General features: G+C 45.2%; 1 non-coding gene across 1 annotated transcript; it reads left to right on the top strand.

Annotated features, from left to right (window-relative positions):
- Positions 1–16,717: 16,717 nt before the first annotated feature.
- LOC127212527 (small nucleolar RNA SNORA36 family) lies at positions 16,718–16,798 on the top strand. Its single transcript, XR_007833568.1, has one exon. It is a non-coding gene; the product is annotated as a small nucleolar RNA SNORA36 family (small nucleolar RNA).
- The last annotated feature ends 2,298 nt before the right edge of the window (positions 16,799–19,096 follow it).

The raw sequence follows: 19,096 nt of genomic DNA, 5'->3' as shown, positions 1-19,096 counted from the left end.
TGAGGCCTTCCCGTACATTATTTCTTTGGTACTGCTTCCTACTTTTCTGTACGTTCCTTACTCCCCCACTACTTACGTTCTGCCAGGGAGTTTGTTCCACATGAGCATATGTGCACATCTTTTAATATACAACTCTGGCTGTATTCCCAGCAAAGGAGGAAGACGCTTTCATGGCCAAACTAATTCAGCGAGCTTCAATTATTCATAAGATATTTATTAAGTGGAAAGAGAGCAATGGTTACACAATTTGTTATAACTTTATGATCAGTCAGAGGGGAGTTACCCATCCTCAAAGACAAGAGTACTTAATCACAAAAGTTTGGAGGCAATGTTTCAAAAAAAACTTATTCTACATGGCCCAGATAAAGATAATAATAATAATAATAATAATAATAATAATAATAATAATAATAATAATATGTCTGAGAGATAGGGTAATGACAAACAGAAAAATAACAACAGGCACATAGTCCCCTGGGTTCTCAAAATCCCAAGAGTTCCAGTTATACATACAGAGCCCCAAGTCCATGGACATCTGTTATTAATACTTTGTATGATAATCAGTCAAGTGTCATCACAGGAATGATCCAGCACTACCAAGTCCATTACACTCAGGAGTCCTCCACACAAGAGCTCCAACTGCCCATGTGGACTTATGCAAAAAGACACTAGAATGACCAAGAGATGGGGAACAGAGCAAGTAAGGCTAAGTTGGAGCCTTCTTGGGGATTTCTACAGGAAAGGCATAGAGGGGTAGTGAGCAATGTACCACTGCTACATTGAAAATGTTCAGCAAACTTTGGATTTATACAGACAGTGACTAGTTGCCTGGTTCATATGGGTTGTTAAGACAGAGGGATATTGTGTTGTGAGGTAGATCGATTACACAGATGAGCTATAGCTGTGGGCTGATAGTCTGTAGATCAATGGAATGCTCTCTGTTCGGCTATTTGCTACCTCTAAGAATCAGTCTAAGGGCAATTTCTCTCAGCCTGAAAGGACTGTTAAGGCACTACAAGTTTATAATATGTAGAAAAAATTTAAATGCCTACAGTCCATGTGATGGTTACTTTTATGTGCCATGAGTTGACCAGAAAACTACTTAAGCATGCTTCTGTCTGTATCTAGGTGTACAGCCAGAGAGATAATCACTTAAATTGGTGGGCTGAGTAAATCAGATGCCCCCTACCCCACTATGCTCATCCAATCTTCTGAGGGGCTGGAAACAACAGAAAAGAAGTGCCAACGGCGGCATTATAATCCTTGCATTCAGGAAACAGAAGCAGGAAGATTCTTTAAGTTCAGGGACAGCCTGGTCCGCGTAGTGAGTTCCAGGCCATCTAGGGCTACAGAAATGACACCCTGTCTCAAAAAGAGAACAAAAAGAAAGAAGAAGAGTGGTGGACATAAGATTTCCTAGCTGGTAAGTCAGTATAAGTGTCGCCATCTGCATTCAATCATCAGAACCTACAGTAGGCGGAAAAAACTGATTCCTGAATTGTTTGCTTGCTTTTACACTCATGCACGCATGCACACATACGCATGCACACACCATGCATGCATTAATAAATTTTAACAGAGGGAAAAGAAGAAGAGAGAATTCCTAGCTTCTGAGCTGCTTGAGCAGAGGCATCCATTTTCTAGCACTCCTTGTCATCAGATCTCAACACACACAACTATGCTGCCCGTTACTGAGCTCTCAGACTTCAGTCTGCACCAGTGACTAGTCTGGTCTGCAACTTTCATCCTATAGCAGAAAGTAAGACTTCCTAAATTCCAAAACCATGTGATTCAATGCCTTCTGACAGGATAGATAGATGGAGAGAGAGAGAGAGAGAGAGAGAGAGAGAGAGAGAGAGAGAGAAGGCAGACTAGCCTATTATTCTGTTTTTCTCGTGAACCCTTTGCTATGCAATATGTCAGTATTCCGATCTAGCAGGACCCCCAGTCATCAATCTTCACACATTTTGGTGGCAGAGAACAGAAAATATCCATACAACAATTGTACTACATATTCTCTTGCCGAGCAAGTGGCCTTGTTAGAAATCTAGACTCTGGGACTGGAGAGATGGCTGATCAGTTAAAAGCATATATAGCTCTTAAAGAGCCCTGAGTTTGGTTCTCAGCACCCACACCGTACAGCCCACCCCTGCCCTTAGCGCCAGCTCCAGGGAATCTTATGCTCTCTCCTTGCCTTTGTGGTACATGCACTCACATGAACATATCAACACATTTCTGAATGAATTTTCTGAATGAAAAAAAATAAGTTGCCCATGCTTCTGTAAATACGCCCCATCCATATTCTTGTAAGTCACCATAATTAAACTTATTAGTTCATCAGAATTTTAAAGAAAAACCAGAATAGTGTCTGTTATTTAGCAATTGTAAGATAAGTGAAGGGTATAGCTAAAAGAGCTAAAATCATTGGAACTAGGGGTAAGTAAGGGAATGCTATTGGTACCCACTATAAGCTACTTTTTTACCTTTAAATCTTATACATATGCTTTAATTAAAAATGAGATTAAAGATATTTTCCACCATTAAAGAAAAAAGGAGTCCCTTGAGCCAGGGGTACACTCAGCCTGTTCTAGAATGTAGTTAACCCCAACTTCTAAACCACTTAGTCTACTGAGACACAGGGGGAGGGGCAGGAAATGTACCTATGGGGCCCGCCATGCTTTTCGTTCCTCAGAGCCTAAGTGGTTTCGTGTTTAGTGAGCAGGGCCTGAAGTTACCGAGCCTGTCCCCTGGAGAAGCAGTCAGGTGATGTGTCTTGAACTTAGAGAATCCTCCTGCTTCTGCTTCCTGAGTTCAGGGGTTAGAGATGTGCACCACCAGATTCAGCACTTCTTGGACTGACAGGCCAGAAAAAAAATGATGTAAAAGGAAAAAAAATGAAAAGCAACCCCTGGATTCCTGATATTAAAAAAAAGCCATTTCCCCATGTTTCAGTTTATTAGGGCTGGCTTAGAAGTTGGGGTTAACTATATTGTAGAACACGCTGAGTGTGTCCTGCTGGTTTAAGGGATGGACTCCTTTTCTTTCCTCCGACCCTTGTCAATAAAATATTGGATATATTCAAGAGAATATAAGGGCTGAGGTACAGCTCAGTAGGAAAGCCCTTGCCTAATATACAGAAGGGCCTGGTTCCATCTACAATACCACAAAAAAAAGAGAATATTAAATGTCTTAGATAGGGTTACTGTTGCTGTGACGAAACTCAGGGTTAGGGTTAGGGTTGACCGAAAAGCAAGTTGGGGAGGAAAGGGTTTATTCAGCTCACACTTCCACATCAGAGTCAATCATTGGAGGAAGTCAAGACTGGAAACTGAAGACAGCCGCTGATCCAGAGGCCACAGAGGGATGCTGCTTACTGCCTTGCTCCCCATAACTATCTCAGGATGGTTTAAGACCCAGGACCCCCAGCCCACAGATGACACCACTCAAAATGGACTGAGCCATTCCCCATTGACCACTAATTGAGAAAATGCCTTACAACTAGATCTCATGGAGGCATTTCTTATGTTGAAGACCAAATCCCCAGTGTCTCACCTTCCAACCTGCAGAACAATGAGAGGTAAAATGTACATGGCTTGAGCTGCCCTGTCAATGACATCTTACTAGGGTATCTGAGTTGAGGCATCCCCAAGCTTCCTGAAAAAAAAATGTTCAGCTCCAAAACAGGGGAAGGGCTTTGATGCAATTTTTCTGAGACACAGAGATTAGCAACATGTCTTCCTTTAATGAATAAGAAGAGTAATTCCCAGAACACCACATCGGTAGGCTTATGATCCAAATGGCCAAGACCTCACACTGTCCCGACACCTGCTTTCAAAGTGCACCTGACCACCTTCATCAGAAATCACCCAGACAGGGCTGGAGAGATGGCTCAGCGATTAAGAGCACTGGCTCTTCCAAAGGTCCTGAGTTCCAATTCCCAGCAGCCACATGGTGGCTTACAGCCATCTGTAATAGGAACCGATACCCTCTTCTGTCTGATGCCCTCTTCTGCCATGAAGACATACATGCGAATAGAGTACATATATACAAATAAATAAATAAATACTTTAAAAAGAAAGAAAGAAATCACCCAGACAGCATGTTAGGAAAACCAGATGTCTGCCCACCACTGTAAGGCTGCCACATGGAAATCCACTGTTGGGATTCCCCAAGCCTGTGTTTTCACAGCCTCCCCAGGCCTCTTAGGTAGGAGAACCGCTGGCAGACACCATGACTCTCTCACCCCATCTCCTCCTTGTTGCCTTGCTACAAGCTAAGACTTAGATGGCCACCTAGAAGCTTCTCTAAACCCATTACACTGAGAAGAGCACAGTCTGTGCACTGCATCATCCCTTCACATGTGAACTTTCCAGGAATGCAGACTCTCAGGCTGCTGCCCTGCCACCCCCAAGCGTCCGTCCAGCTGCCGTTTGGAAGTAGCACTGTGCTCCTGTAGTGAATATCTCCAGCATCTGTGAAAGTGTTACTATTGTCAGGATTTCAAAATCAAATCAAACTCTTTGGAGAAACACAGAGAAAAATCCAAGTAGGGTATAGAAAGATTCCTATTGGAGCCTTCTCCCAGACAGGAATCCAACCATGGACAATACAGCCATCTTGCCAGCCCTGTCTCCCTCTCTTTCTGGTCCCCCTGACAGCTGCATAGTTCTTTCTGCTTTTATGCTATATCTCCAGCCTTTATTTTCTCCTTGTTATAGCACAGACATGATTCCCAGAGCTGAAGCCATCATATTGGACTATGAAGTAAATGACATTTGCTGAAAGTTTTGGCCCCTGACAATGTCATGATGCCTATCTATCGCTGAACATCTTAAATCCTTATTTTGTTCATGCACTTAATCTGTGGCTCTCTCTTGCCACTTGGTAGCTGACATCTATTATCCCTTTTATCCTACAACAAGCCTCAGGAACCACCATCCGAGTGACTCAAAACAGCTAAGTGCTTTGACTACAAGAAAAGGGGACTGGGTATCATTCCTCCCATGGCTCTCTCCAGGCAGGTAATAAATAGATGGACATGTAAGGGAAAACAGGAACAAGTTTTCTTTTCCAGGGAGCCATGGGACCTTTCTGTTGTCATAGATACCCCAGAAAGAACTTCACTGAACGTTGGGAGGAGGGAGGGCCCAGCTTGTGTTTTCAAATGCTAGCTTCAGTACCTTGAGATCTGGTTACCACCCTGCCATGGACATTGTTATGAATATTAAACTATCTCCTGTAACCATGTGATGATAAGGAATGGTCCCCAATTATCCTGATTGGCTAAATAAAAATACTGAAGCCTATGACTGGGCAGAAAAGTGAAAGGTGGAGAGTTAGGTTCCCAGGCTTGGGACTTAGAGAGAGGAGGATGGAGAGGAAGGAGGAAATGTAGCAGAAGGAGGAAGCCAGAGGACAATGAACATGAGGCTTTAAGGACAGGCTGATGAAGCAGAAGCCACCTGGGAGTCATCAGATTGGCAAGTAATTGGCTTTTATGTGGGGTTTAAAGGAACTAAGATTAGAGTAGCTCAGAATCTGCCCGGAATCATGTTTACATCTTAATAATAAATCATAGTCTCTCTGTGTCAGTCATCGGGAGATTGGCTGATTAAAGGAAACTGCTGCTGTAATAATTTACTGCATTAATTAATATAGAAAGAATAATTCATCTTTCTACAACTGAAGGTCTTTTCAGGGTTCCTTTGTGCTTACTTCTGTTCTAACCTGTATTTCTCTTGCTGCAACTTAGAGAAACTCTTTACCATCTTTAAATGGGGAAAAAGAAACAGAACCACCTGCTGCACAGTGGTCAACTCCTTACTCACCCAACACTCAACTCCCTGGTCACCCACTCCTCAATTTTCTGGTCATCCACTGCTCAACTCCCTGGCCATCCACTGCTCAACTCCCTGGTCATCCACTGCTCAACTCCCTGGTCATCCACTGCTCAACTCCCTGGCCATCCACTGCTCAACTCCCTGGTCATCCACTGCTCAACTGCCTGCTCATCCATGGCACAAACTTACTTGAGGTCATACTACCTGAATGTCACTGTGGTAGAGCTGGGACAGTGAAGTTCTCTGAAAGCTGTTTCTGATCAGTGTGTTCTGCTCTAAAGCCGAACTCCTGACTTGAGGCAAGAAACCAATTATGTCTAAACAAGGTTGAGCCTTGACCTTGAAAACATTCAGGGATTAGACTATTCAGTAAATCAGAAAAAATATTTTGGCTGGATTTGGGGGTTATTTTATTTTTTTTATTTTTTTTTTTTTCCTTTCTTTTGGATAATTAACTTCCTCTTGCTACCCTTCAAACTCTAATGCAGCTTTTCATGTCATACATACAAATGATTCTTTTTCAGTGATTCAGGATAAGTTCTGAAAATGATTTTAATTCATACTCCTACCCCATGCCCAGGATGCAAATACACACACAAAAAAAGAATAGTGCATTTCCTGGCACACTGTAGGCCTTAAATAAATTTTACCTAAAGCTGACTTCTTTTGTTTTACGCTTCCTGTTCTCCATTCTCTCAGATGTACTATACCACTAAACAAGTACTTGTATTAGTATTATTTTTACCTTGCGTTTCAACAATTGAAAGCTCAAAACTAGATCATTGATAAAAAGCTCAGTAGTTAATGGCACGCTGGCCCAGGTCTCTAAACTCAGCATCTGGGAGGAAAGGCAGGTGGATCTCTTGTTACTTAGCTTCTTTGGGTCTGTGGATTGTAGTGTGGTTTATCCTACAGGATATGGCTAATATCTGCTTATTGGTGAATACATGCTATGTGTGTCTTTCTTCACTCAGGATAATCTTTTCTAGTTCCATCTGTTTGCCTGCAAACCCAAAGAAGATAAGCAACAAGGGAGGATTCTTAAATCTCTCTAGGAAGAGGAAATAGAGTAGATAGCAGAAGCAGTTGAGGAACAGGGTAGAAGGGCAAGCTGGGAGAGAAATGAGGGTGGAGGACTGACATGGGGAGAGGGGGTAGGAGGACAGAGGGCAGAGAGAAGAGAAACTGTAGGCAGGGGCATCTCTGTGACAAGCTGGAGACCTATGAGAAGGTAGGCTCCTGGGAGGACATGGGGATGACTGTAGCTGAGACTCCTAGCAGCAAGGGCCGTGGAGACTGAAGAGGACAGCCTCTAACTAGACAGGACTCATAGCGGAGGGAGGGAGCACCAATCCACCAACAAAACCTTCAACCCAAAACTTACCCTGTCTGCAAGATGTGATGGGATAAAGAGAGAGCAGAGATTGAGGGAATGCCCAACCAATGCCTGGCCCAGCCTGAGACCCACCCCATGGGAGAGAGCCAATCCCTGACACTATTTATGGCACTCTGCTATGCTTACAGACTGGAGCCTAGCATAGCTGTCCTCTGAGAGGCTCCACAAAGCAACAGATAGAAACAGATGATCAGACTCACAACCAAACACTGAGCAGAGCACAGGGAGTCTTGTGGAAGGAGGGGGGGCACTAGAAGGACCCAGAGGGGACAGGAGCTCTACAAAGAAGACCAACAAGAAGAAGCCAGCTAACCAGGGCCCAGGGATGCTTACAGAGACTGATGCACCAACCAAGGACCATGCATGGACTGGACCTAGGCTCCCTACACATATGTACCTGATGGGCAGCTTGGTCTTCATGTGGGTCCCCTGGTAAGGGGATCCCGGGCTTTCTCTGACACGGACTCCATTGCCTGATTTTCTATCACTTCCCCCTGGTGGGGGTGCCTTGTTAGGGGAAGAGGATGTGCTCAGTCCTGATTCGACTTGATGTGCTGGATTAGGTGGGTAAAGAGGGGAGGGCGGAGCTACAACACAGGACACATATCTGAGGAGTAGGGGAGGAGGGATGGGGACAAAGGATGGGGAAAAGGGATGGAGAAGAGGGAGGGGAGGGTGGGACCAGGAGCAGGGGCTACAGTTAGATATACAGTGAATAGATTAGATAGATAGATAGATAGATAGATAGATAGATAGATAGATAGATGAGAGAGAGAGAGAGAGAGAGAGAGAGAGGACAGAAAATATAAAACCCTGAACTCTCTCTAGTCCTTCTACACCAGTCCATTCATGAAGGCAGAGCCCTTGCGGCCTGAGCTCTCCTCAAAGGTCCCCATTTTGACGCTGTTGCTCGGGAAGTGACATCTCCAATTCATGGTTTCCAGGGGGTGGCAGGGGGGGAGAAGAGGGAACTGGGGGGGGAGGAACACATTCTAAATTGAGCATTAGGAATTGTGGCTATTATTCTTATGTTCTCAATTTTGCAGCTAATTAGCAGTTATAAAGGGAACTATCAGGAAGTTTGTCCAGAAGCTGCCATCCTTTGCGTATAGACTCTATAGGTCTTTATGCATGCTTATCACTGTGGTGACCATCTGCAGTTCCCTATGGACACGCAGGGCCTTCTGAGGCTGCTGGAAGGAACCACTTCGGCTCATACGTGCACATCCATGATGACAGGAGTGGCACTCATGATACATATCAGACTAGATGTCCATCAACAGGTGAATGAATAAAGAAAGCGTGCAGCGCATGTGCGGAGCTGCGGTGAAAAATGAGAGCACCGTGTTTTCAGGAAAACAGATGCACCTGGTTATCTTTACATCAGGAGAAGAAGAAAAAAAAAAAAAAAAAAGACTCAGAAAGGCGAATCGCATTGTTTACTCCTGTACGCAGAACCAAAATTTAAAATGTGTTTGTATGCTTCTGTGTATGCGTGTGTGTGTGTGTGTGTGTGTGTGTATGTGTGTGTGTGTATGTGTGTGTGTGATGACACTGGGATAATAAAAGGACAGGAAGAGATCTTTAGGGAGGTAGGAGGTTAAAAAGGTAATGGAACGCATTCAGAAGAGACAGCAGAGTGACTATGAAAGAAAGGGAGTAAGCTGGAGGTGGGAGGGGCAATGAGCCAAGGAAAGGGGAGGAAGGAGGGAAGATGAGCAAAGGAGAAAAGCATGTAATATCGAGTATATGAAAATGCTATAGTGAACACATTACTTTGTATGCTAACTTGAAAAATTAATTTTAAAAACTCACTTTAACAAAGGCCGGCCATGACGCCATAAATATCCATGCCAGAAGCTACCAGAAGACGGCTACTTCCCCAGGGCTGTGGTTTGGGTGACAAGAGAGAAATCTGTGGGACACCCTGTAAATGGGGTGTGAAGCCTGGATCCCGACTAACCAGGACTTGCCTCCTCACCACACATGAGCAAGTGCAGCTGCCTTCTCACAACACTGCCTCTCTCACCACTTCCCTGGCAGCTAGTGAAATATTTCTCATTCAAACGGGCTTTTCCAGAGCCAGTAGCTGGGATGCTGTACTGGGACACTGTAAAGCATCCTTCAAAAGGCAAAATGGCAGGAACGGAGCAGCCGGCGCCCAGCATCCAGAGAAGGGCTCCCCCGTGGCCGAGCCCTACCTTGTCTTTGGAGCTCTCTGGCTTGGAGTGGACCTTGAACTTGACTCACCCTGCGTCACAGCTGGGGTGTAAGCACACAGGCAGCCTGGCAATGGGCATGAAAAGCCTTGAAGGTGGAATTTCATGCCTACGTTTCCGAAATAGAAACAACTGGTGTAGTTGTTCTCTGTAAGGCTAGCCTTTGCTGTACAATTCACATGCACTTAACAGCATGCCCACCTGCAAACAAAAAACAAAAAATTTACTTATTTCTTTTTTTATAATTCTGAAGTTATACACAGAAGAAACAGGGTTGTTGTTTTGTTTTGTTTTTTTGTTCCCCCCCCCCCCCATTCATCTGGTGTACTACTTTTTTTTTAAATCCATTTCTTCTAACATCCTGTTGGGCCAACGCCGCTAAGAAAGCCTCTTACATATTTGGGGTTGGGAAAGGGGGCCAGGCCCAGGAAGGGAGGCTGCAAGGAAGCTCGTGATGAATTTGAGCAGGAAATGTCTTTGACAAACGAAGCCTAATTCTGAACCGCCTCTGGCTTGAAAGATCTCCATATGCTCACAGCTGATATTTATGTACACCACGCAAATTCTAAACAAAGAGCTCCATTCTCGGCCCCCACAGACACAGCCTGCAAGAGCAAAGGCAACATTCTGCTTGAGAAATATAGGAGAATCTGGGCCAGAATCTGGGTAGGACTGTATGGATAGTGCAGGGCCGGTCAGACAGCCTGGGAGGAGGCCTCTGCTTGCTTCCAGACAGACAACTCCAACATTCACATTGGCATTGCTTAGCTAGGGTTGCTGTAACAAAGCACCTTAGACTGGGTGACTTAAATAGCAGGAAGGTAGCTTCCCAGCTTGGGGACTAAGGGTCTAAGATCAAGGTCTTAGCAAGGTTAATTCTTTCTGAGGACACTGAGAAGCTGTTCTGTCCCTCTTGTGGATTCTGGTGGGTTGCTGTCCATCACTGTCCCTGGACCTTCACCTTGAGATCCACCTTTGTGTCCATCCGCTGTACTCCCCGTGGGGATGTCCAAGTCTTCCCTTTTTATCATCACTGTTTATTAGACTAAGGGCAAAACTAAGAGCCTAACTATAACACGTGGCATCTGCAGAGTCCTTGTTACCAAATAAGCTCATAATCACCAGTCTTGGAGATTAGGACTTGAGCCTAGGGGTCCACGGGGAGAGAAGAGGAGACACACAGAGGAGACACACAGCGTTGTCCCGTTTAACACTTTCTAAGAAGGACCATCAAAATGGCTCAGTGAAGAAACATGCTTGCTACCAAACCTGATGACCTTACTTGGATCCCCAGGGTCCCCAAGTGGAAGGGAATAAACAACTGTAGGTTGCCCTCTGGCCTCCATGTGCATGCTACAGCACACACACACTCACATGCACACACACAGACCACACACACACACACACACCTGCACATGCATGCAAACACATGCTGAATAAATTAATATAATTTCCTAACAGCAGAACCTGTAACTCTGCACACAAGACCCTGCCTCGAAGATCAGTGAGCGGACCAGTGACATGTTTCAACAGGTAAATAAAGCCCCTTGCAAGCCATGTGGTGGTAACACACTCCTGTAGTTCCAGCACTCGGGAGGCAGAGGCAGGCGGATCTCTGTGAGTTCGAGGCCAGCCTGGTCTACAATGCAGTCCAGGACAGCCAAGGCTACACAGAGAAACCCTGTCTTGGAAAACAAAGCAAAACAAAACAAAACAAAAAGCCACTTGACACCAAGCCTGATGACCTGAGTTGGTCCCTGGGACCTACATGGTAGGAGAGAACCAGTCCAACAGATTTTCCCCTGACGTCGACACAGGCCCTCTGATATGCATGTGCCCACGCATATAAAATAAATCAATTAAAATGTAAATAAAATGGAATTATTAATTAATTATTTAATAGTTTGGCCATCCTAGGCAGTTTTCTGAACCATGGATGCCCCCAGGGAAGATGAGGTCTGAAAAGTTCTCTGTAAAGGTAAGGAAGGAGCCTTGGCTGTCCTAGACTCACTTTGAAGACCAGGCTAGCCTCGAATTCACAGAGATCCACCTGCTGGGATTAAAGTCATGCACCACCACACCTGGCAGGACAGGCCACTCTTCAGCCCTCCATTTCCCACATTTCCGGCCCCTTCTCACTCATAAGAGGCAAGTAGGTTCCTCCCTTCTATCTGAGCCTCTAAAGGAGGATTCCACAAGGCAAAAGGTGAGAGCAAACTGAAGCTTCACCGCCTAGCTCATCTCCTGACACGCCCCACACACCGTCCTAACTGTACCCTTAACCCAGGGCCCTTTCAGCTCCCACCAGAATCGCTTTGCCCCACTTTCGTGTCAGAGAGACTACAACAGTGGTTCCTGACCTGTGGAGCACAACTCTTTCATGGGCAGAATGGTCCTTTCACAGGGGTCACCAAAGACCACAGGAAAACACAGATATGTACACTATGATTCATGACAGTAGTAAAATCACAGTTATGAAGTAACAATAGAAATAATTTTATAGTTGGGGAAGTCACCACAACATGAAGAACTGTATTAAAAGCTCATAGCATTAGGAAGGTTCTGTACCACTGAACTACAGGGTGTGTCTTCAGACATGCTAGCTTCCTGCTCCAGAAAATTTCTACTTTACCCAATTTGGATGAGCTATCCCATGCTCATACTCACTCCAATAGAAGGAAAGACCTGTGGTTAGCTCAGGAGTGGACTAATGAAAGCCGCTGGACACTTTTTCCAGGACCCTCAAAAAGTGCAGGCCTTGCAATGACAGAAATCCTTCGTAGCTGGAGTTAAAAATCATCTCTAGGACACTGGAGCTTGGCACATACACATTAGCTTCAGGGTACCTGCTCCCTTCAGCAAAGGCTGCTGCTAAATTTACAGCCCAGCTCGTGAATGTTAAGCCTCCCACTTATGGTGCCAGGTGTTTATTGGCGAATAAAGAATCCACCATCAGGGATGGGGAGATGGTTCAGAGGTTAAGAGCACTGGCTGCTCTTCCAAAGGTCCTGAGTTCAATTTCCAGCAACCACATGGTGGCTCACAACCGTCTATAATGAGATCTGCTGCCCTCTTGTGGAGTTCAGGTGGACATGCAGGCAGAACACTGTATACATAATAAATAAAATCTTTTTTTCTTTTTTAAATCCACCATCTGCCTGAAACTGTCCTATACATTCTTGGCAAATACTAAGCCATTCAAATCCACAAAGCCATTTGCAGCAGGTGCGAGTATTTTCCTCCTCATTTTGCCCTTGAATGAGGGGCACAAAAGGTCGAGCAACTTGCCTGAGCGCACCCAGCATGTGAGTGCCAGAGCCAAGCTCTGAACCTCTCAGGTTAATAGCCTGGATGCTGACCTGCTGCGTGGAGGACCAGCTGTAACTTTTAACGAGTTGATAGAGCACAAAGTAGAAGTAATGGGAAACTGCAGCTGACCAGGAACCCAGAGGACAAAGCTCACCTGTGTTTCCCTGCGGACGTGGCCCTAAATTTAAGCTTTCTCCCGCTCAACAAGCTTAGCCAGAGAACAAACAAAACCATGCTCCACCCTGGCTCTGCAGCATAGTGCAGACTGTCAGTAGGGATGTGCCTGCTCCTATCGAGGCAGCATGGACTCCTTGGAGCTGCAGGATAGGCTGTGATGTCAGCTAAGGGTCTTCCCTCTTTGCCTGCCCTTCTGTAGATGCGAATTCTAAAATGGCAAACAGACAAAAACCCTGCGCAAGTTTTGTTTAAGGGTGTGATTTGCACCTTCGGGGAGAAGAGCGCTACCTATGCCTTCCACGCTTCATACTCGGCTGCCACAGACCCTGATGCGCAGCCGCGGGGTCTCAGAGCAGGAAGGATGCCCCAGAGCGACTGCTTTGGCTTTTAAGTTGGTTCTTCCCCACTAGGGAAGGGAGTTGACCATCACCCCTTTCGACAGCGTTCAGGAGCACTCCCCCTCTTTAGACAAATCTGGACCACAGCATCTGTCAGTTGCGCCCCCACAGTGTTTGTGGCTCTGCAGGGATCACGGCCAGCCGTTACAGCTGCTTGCTAAATTAAACTTAACAGCCTTGTTTACTCTAGCAGGTTCCTGGTAAACAGCGCCGAAGCTGAAGGGGCTCGTCCTGTTTACATTAGCAATGGCATGTTCTAGTGGGGGCTCCCAGAGCAGAGCAGAGGCTGCGCTCCCCGAATGCCTGCTGCTGTTGGGAGAGCTTTGCGTTTTGTCAAATGGTGTTTATGTAAGAAACCACTGTTTATGTGATCTTTCTATCAACTCTTGAGTGTGTGACGTAGATGGACGTCCTTCTATTTCAGGCTATGCCAGGCCTCTTTGAAAGAGGAGAATCATCAGTGTGCGAAAAGACTAGAAATCCGCCCCCCATAGGCCACACTCCATACACAGTGTGACCTTCGTGAGAGATGGACTCTGTGTCAGCACTTCTTGACGTCAGCACTGTTAGCATTAGGACTGGATAACCGCTGAAGCCACCCTGCCTGTTGTTCAGCTTCCTGCAGCATCCTGATCTTTCACAAACTAGATGCCAAGTTACAGCAAACACTAAATCCTGCTAAATGTCCCCTGGGGAATGGACAGAGCCACACTCCCCACCACCCACATGCAGTACAATTCACCACTCAAAGTTTAAAGAACATGATTCTTCTAAAGGCCAGCAAAGACATAGCCCTTGTGCAGACTGTGTAGAGGGGTCTGGTTTCATCCACTGTCTGTGTCCTCAGAAAGCCCATACCCCTCCTGCATGTTGAAACCTGGAGGCATGGATATCTAAAACACCTTAAAGGGACGTTTCCAGAAGAATCAAGATCAGCCAAGAAGGATGAGCACTAGTCCACCATATGGTCTGTTCACAGGGTTCTTAAAAAAAAAAAAAAAAAACCGTCCTGTTCGCCTTAACAAGGAGAAATGCGCTGTGCAGTGATGTGGATGAAACTTAGAGACACCATGCCAAGCGCACAAGCCACTTACAAAAGACAAACACTACCTGATTTTACTTTCGTACGGTACCTGGAGCAGCCAAATCACATAGACAGATGATGGAGTGATGTATCCCAGGAGGTGGGAGTGGGGCGAATGAGGAACCATTGTTCAATGGAGATGAATTTCAGTTTTGCAAGGTGGGAAGAATTCTGGAGGGTGAATGTACGGCAAGGTGCAAATTCACAGCATCACTAAACCGTACACAAAGAAATGGCTTACATGGTAATTTTTATGTTATGTGTTTTATGGCAACCAAAGATACTAACAATAAAGAAAATTAGGAACAAACAGCAAGGGAAACTATCGCTGTGCTCTACTGGGGTCAGGGCAGCGGCCTTGAGGGCCAGTGATGCGTAAGTCTAGGCCTTCTCCCTTGATCCTAAGCTCCCAGGCTGAACCCTGACCAATGACCTAAACCCACCAATGCCCTAACTGTAAGAAGCCAACAGCTTTTCCTCCCAAGGCTCACTTGTTCCGCCAGTGAATCCTTGTAGGGTGTTGTGAGACACAGACACCTAAATCCATCTTCTATCCCTCTTAGTCATGTTTCTGAAATGTTCACTTTTTCAAGCTGATAACCAGGCCCTAAACAATTAAAGTGGTATGCTGAGACACTCCAGCACACACCAGAGCATAGATAGCCCCATGGCGTGGGTGAGACAGAGCAAGGTCATTGAAGATGGAGACTGAATCAGGGCCCATAAGAGTTTGGTTCTTTTCCAGAAGTTTCCATGGTGGCCAGGAAAGGAATCATGGACCTTCATGTTTGGTGACTAATGATCCATGTGCAACTTCCTGTCCAGAGCTAAATAGGAACCAATGTGGACAATCACATGCAAGTCATACAACATTGTGTGGCTTTCAAAGCAGCTACACAGCCTTCATGCCCATTTCATCTGGGGAGGACGGCCAGTGTAAGTTGAGAGTGTTATGTAAGATCCTCCTGAGGGGCCAAGAGCTGCTGTCAGTGAGCCCCCCCAGCCTTCCTGCCTCACTACCTTGGAGTTCTTTCTGCTAATATTGTTTTTATAAGGGTATGTTGCTGCCCAAGGCCAGTCTGCGTTTGTTCTAATTTGTAATGGGATCTCCAAACTACATTCCAAGTGAGGAGTGAGTGTGTGTGTGTGTGTGTGTGTGTGTGTGTGTACAATGAATTTTTTAAGCCACAAAGAACAAGTTATATCATGTGCAGAAAACGGGCACAACTGGAAATAATCACATTAAGCTAGTTAAGCCAATCACAGAAAGACAAATAATGTGTTTTCTCTCATTTGTGCTTCCTGGACTTTACGAATATATAAAACCATACATATAACATGAAAGTAGAGCTATGTAGGAGGACAAAGGGGACCGAGAGGAGGGGGAGGGAAAGAAGGGGAAACAAAGGTTCAGGAGTATGAAGAAGAAATATACTCAACAGTTTATATATATATGTAAATATATATATATGCTTGAAAATAAACAAAAGAGTGTGTTCGTATAATGTATAGCATATAACTATAATTTATAGTATATATACTATGTGGGATATATAATGGCAAGCATATAATAGGAAAGCACACTCTATATGATAACGAACTGCATGCATACAGTAACATATGTATACACACATATAAAAATGCTAAAGACTTCAGTATAGCTTATTTCTTTTGAAGACAATGTAGCTTTTCACGCATTCTGACGTTAATAAAATCAACATGGGGGCTGGAGAGATGGCTCCGTGGTTAACAGCACCTGCTGCTCTTCCAAAGGACCTGGGTTCAATTCCCAGCACCCTCACGGCAGCTCACAACGGTCTGTGACTCCAGTTCCAGTGGACCAGACTCCCTCACACAGACATGCACGCAGGGCAAACACAAATGCACATTAAATGAAAATAAATGCATTTTTTAAAAACTCAACATGATCTTATCAGTTAAGTACAGTGCTTCTGTGTTCTACCTGTAACATTATTATTAAATCAATGGTACAAATCAATGAAATACTATTACATAACCATTTGAGAGGTCACGTGACCCTAGAATATTCCTATAATCAGAGAGGATGTCCCAAAGCATTCATGCAAAGAAATGAGCTGTAGGGCACTTCCTGGTGATCAAGGGCAGGGCCGACTGTCTGGCTGATAGCTGTCTCCTGCATAATGACAGCTCTCTAGGGTATAGCTTGATCCTGAAAGACTCAGGTTGTTTTTACTAAATACTAAACATGTGTATCTCACTTGTTCACTTCCATGTTGCAATGCCTGATAGTTTGCACTAAAAGTATAGGCCACCTCCAAAATATTGAGTTCAGTTCAGGGCAGCTTCCCTGTTCTGGTCATTGAACTTTGAGGGAAAATTGAAATTCTCAATATGTTTTTAAGTATAGGAAGGTCAGATTACCACATTACTTTTCATCCTGTCGTGACAGGATGTGTAACATTCTGGTGATGATGTGTGGGAGCTTGGGAGAAGAACCAGAAAGGATTTGGGAAAGCTGCTAAAGTTTTTAAGGGAGGTTTGCTCGTATAAACTTTGGTCAAATCTGAGTGCTTTGAGCTGGTCCTATTTCTAAAAGCTGATCCTATGAAATCCATGGATCATACTAGAAGGCTTTGCATCAGACAAATCATCTTCTTTGTTACTTTCCCCAAGATCCGTGTGTTCACGTGTGTATGTGTGTGTGTGTGTGTGTGTGTGTGTGTGTGTGTGTGTGTGTGTTTCAGTAGCATCAGAGTGTGTGATTTGTTATAGTCATTTTATATGAAAAGGAACTTGGGTGTAAAAATCCAAACTCTATTAAGGCCAAAGGAGATGGTCACCAGAGTGATCCATCAAATCCAGAAAGTTCTACAGAGGCCACAGTAGAGGAAGAGTGAGAAGGTGGTACCATGTACCACCCACCTCATTTTGCCCAGACCAGCTCCACTTCCGGGAGCGCCTCCTACAGGCTTCCCCTTAAGAGTCCTGTCACCATGAAACAGTCTAGGTATGCCCACACAGCCAGTGCATTATTCCTTTTTCTCATTTAAGCAAATGATCCTCGTTCCCAACACTAGATTCCCAAATGTAATCTAGTCATAAGACTAAGAACATAAACAGTACGCATCTCCTGACTCGAGAAACTTACGTTGTAAAGGATCCAAAGACTACTGCCCTGTATTCTAGAAAGATCTGAAGCAAAACAAATCTCTACCTGGAGGAGGGGGAGGCTCAGGAGAGATTTGCTGTGTGTCTGGGTTGTTGAAAATGGCAGGAAGGAATACTGACTGCCTCAGGGAGAAGTGAAACACAGCAAGACCTGGAGCTGGAAGACAGACGGGATGGAGGTCAGGCCTGCCGGAACAAGAAGCTGGGTGAAGGACACCAGAGCATGGCCTTCTTCTGCTGGCAAGTCTTCAACGAGGCTGCAGTCTCCCAACGCAGAAATGAGACAGTGATGGCTGCCACAGGCCAGAGCTCGGCAGCACCAAGAGAAAAGAATTTACACGGCAGTTTGGGGGTAGGGCTGTTGGGGTGATGTGTCATTGCTAGGGACAATGTGGATTAGCACTAGCTACTGCAGAGTTGTAAGCACCCTGCCCATCCCTCTACCAGCCATCAACTGAGCTGAAACTAAGAGGAGGGGAGTGGCAGGGAAGCCACTGAGCAGCCTTTGCTACAGAAGACATCTTAGATCGTTCCTGCAACAATGGTGGTGGGTGGCTGGTCTGCCTTCCCAACCAGGTCTCTTTCCATCCATCACACCATATTAAGCCATCCAGGTCGCAGCCAAAGCAAGTCCCCAGCACAGACAGATCCATCGTTACCTTCCATGGAACCCACAGCTGACCTTTAACAACAGAAATGTGTTGTCGCAGTCCTGGAGGCTGCAAGTCCTGGGAGGTGTCCAGCAGGATGATGGTTCCTCTAGGAGGTGTGGGAAACATCTCTCCCGCCCCCCTTGTTTTTCCTAAACTCCTGGTTTCTCAGCAATCGCTGGCTCTCCTGTGTGCAGCTGTGTCTTCACTCCATGTTTATATAAGGACACAAGTCACATTGGATTAGGGGCCCCACACTCACACCAGTGTAACCTCGTGTTAAAATATTAAACCCACCATCAGTGAACTCCTGTTCTGGGGTGCTAGGAATTAGAAACTCAGCCTGTCTTTCTAGGGGCACAATCCAACCCACAGAGGCCCAGCACTGAGCTCGTAGTACCAAAACATGAAAGGAAATTCTTTGCTTCTTATGCAGCTTTGTGGGAGACCTTACCAACTACAAATAATTTCAAAGACAGTAGACTAGGGTATAGTCCAATATGGAAAGCAAGTATAGGTCAGTGCTTACAGAAGGGAAAGATATCAAACCCTCCTAATGCAAAAAAACTTGTATTAACGTGAAATGTTGCAATCTACGCCTCTGAAATCTACAGCTTTCACTGCCCCATGAACCACATATTCTACAATCCGCCTAGTTAATCAAGACCATGCACCACCTTACAAAAGCATAAAGAAGGCACCTCGGGACCTTAAGCCATATGTTTTAATCAGTTTGCATCTAAGCAAGCAAAAAGTTTGTGTGTCTGCTATTTGGGGACTATTTTAAATCTCCCAAAGACTGTAAATGTCCTTATTTGCAGGAAACTGTACCCAAGGTGGTAGCAAAATATAAGCCATAGCTCTGCACCTCTG

Source organism: Acomys russatus, chromosome 30, assembly GCF_903995435.1.
Source record: "Acomys russatus chromosome 30, mAcoRus1.1, whole genome shotgun sequence".
Taxonomy (NCBI): domain Eukaryota; kingdom Metazoa; phylum Chordata; class Mammalia; order Rodentia; family Muridae; genus Acomys; species Acomys russatus.
Note: the sequence above shows the minus strand (reverse complement) of the source record. Positions and strands in the feature narration are given on the sequence as shown.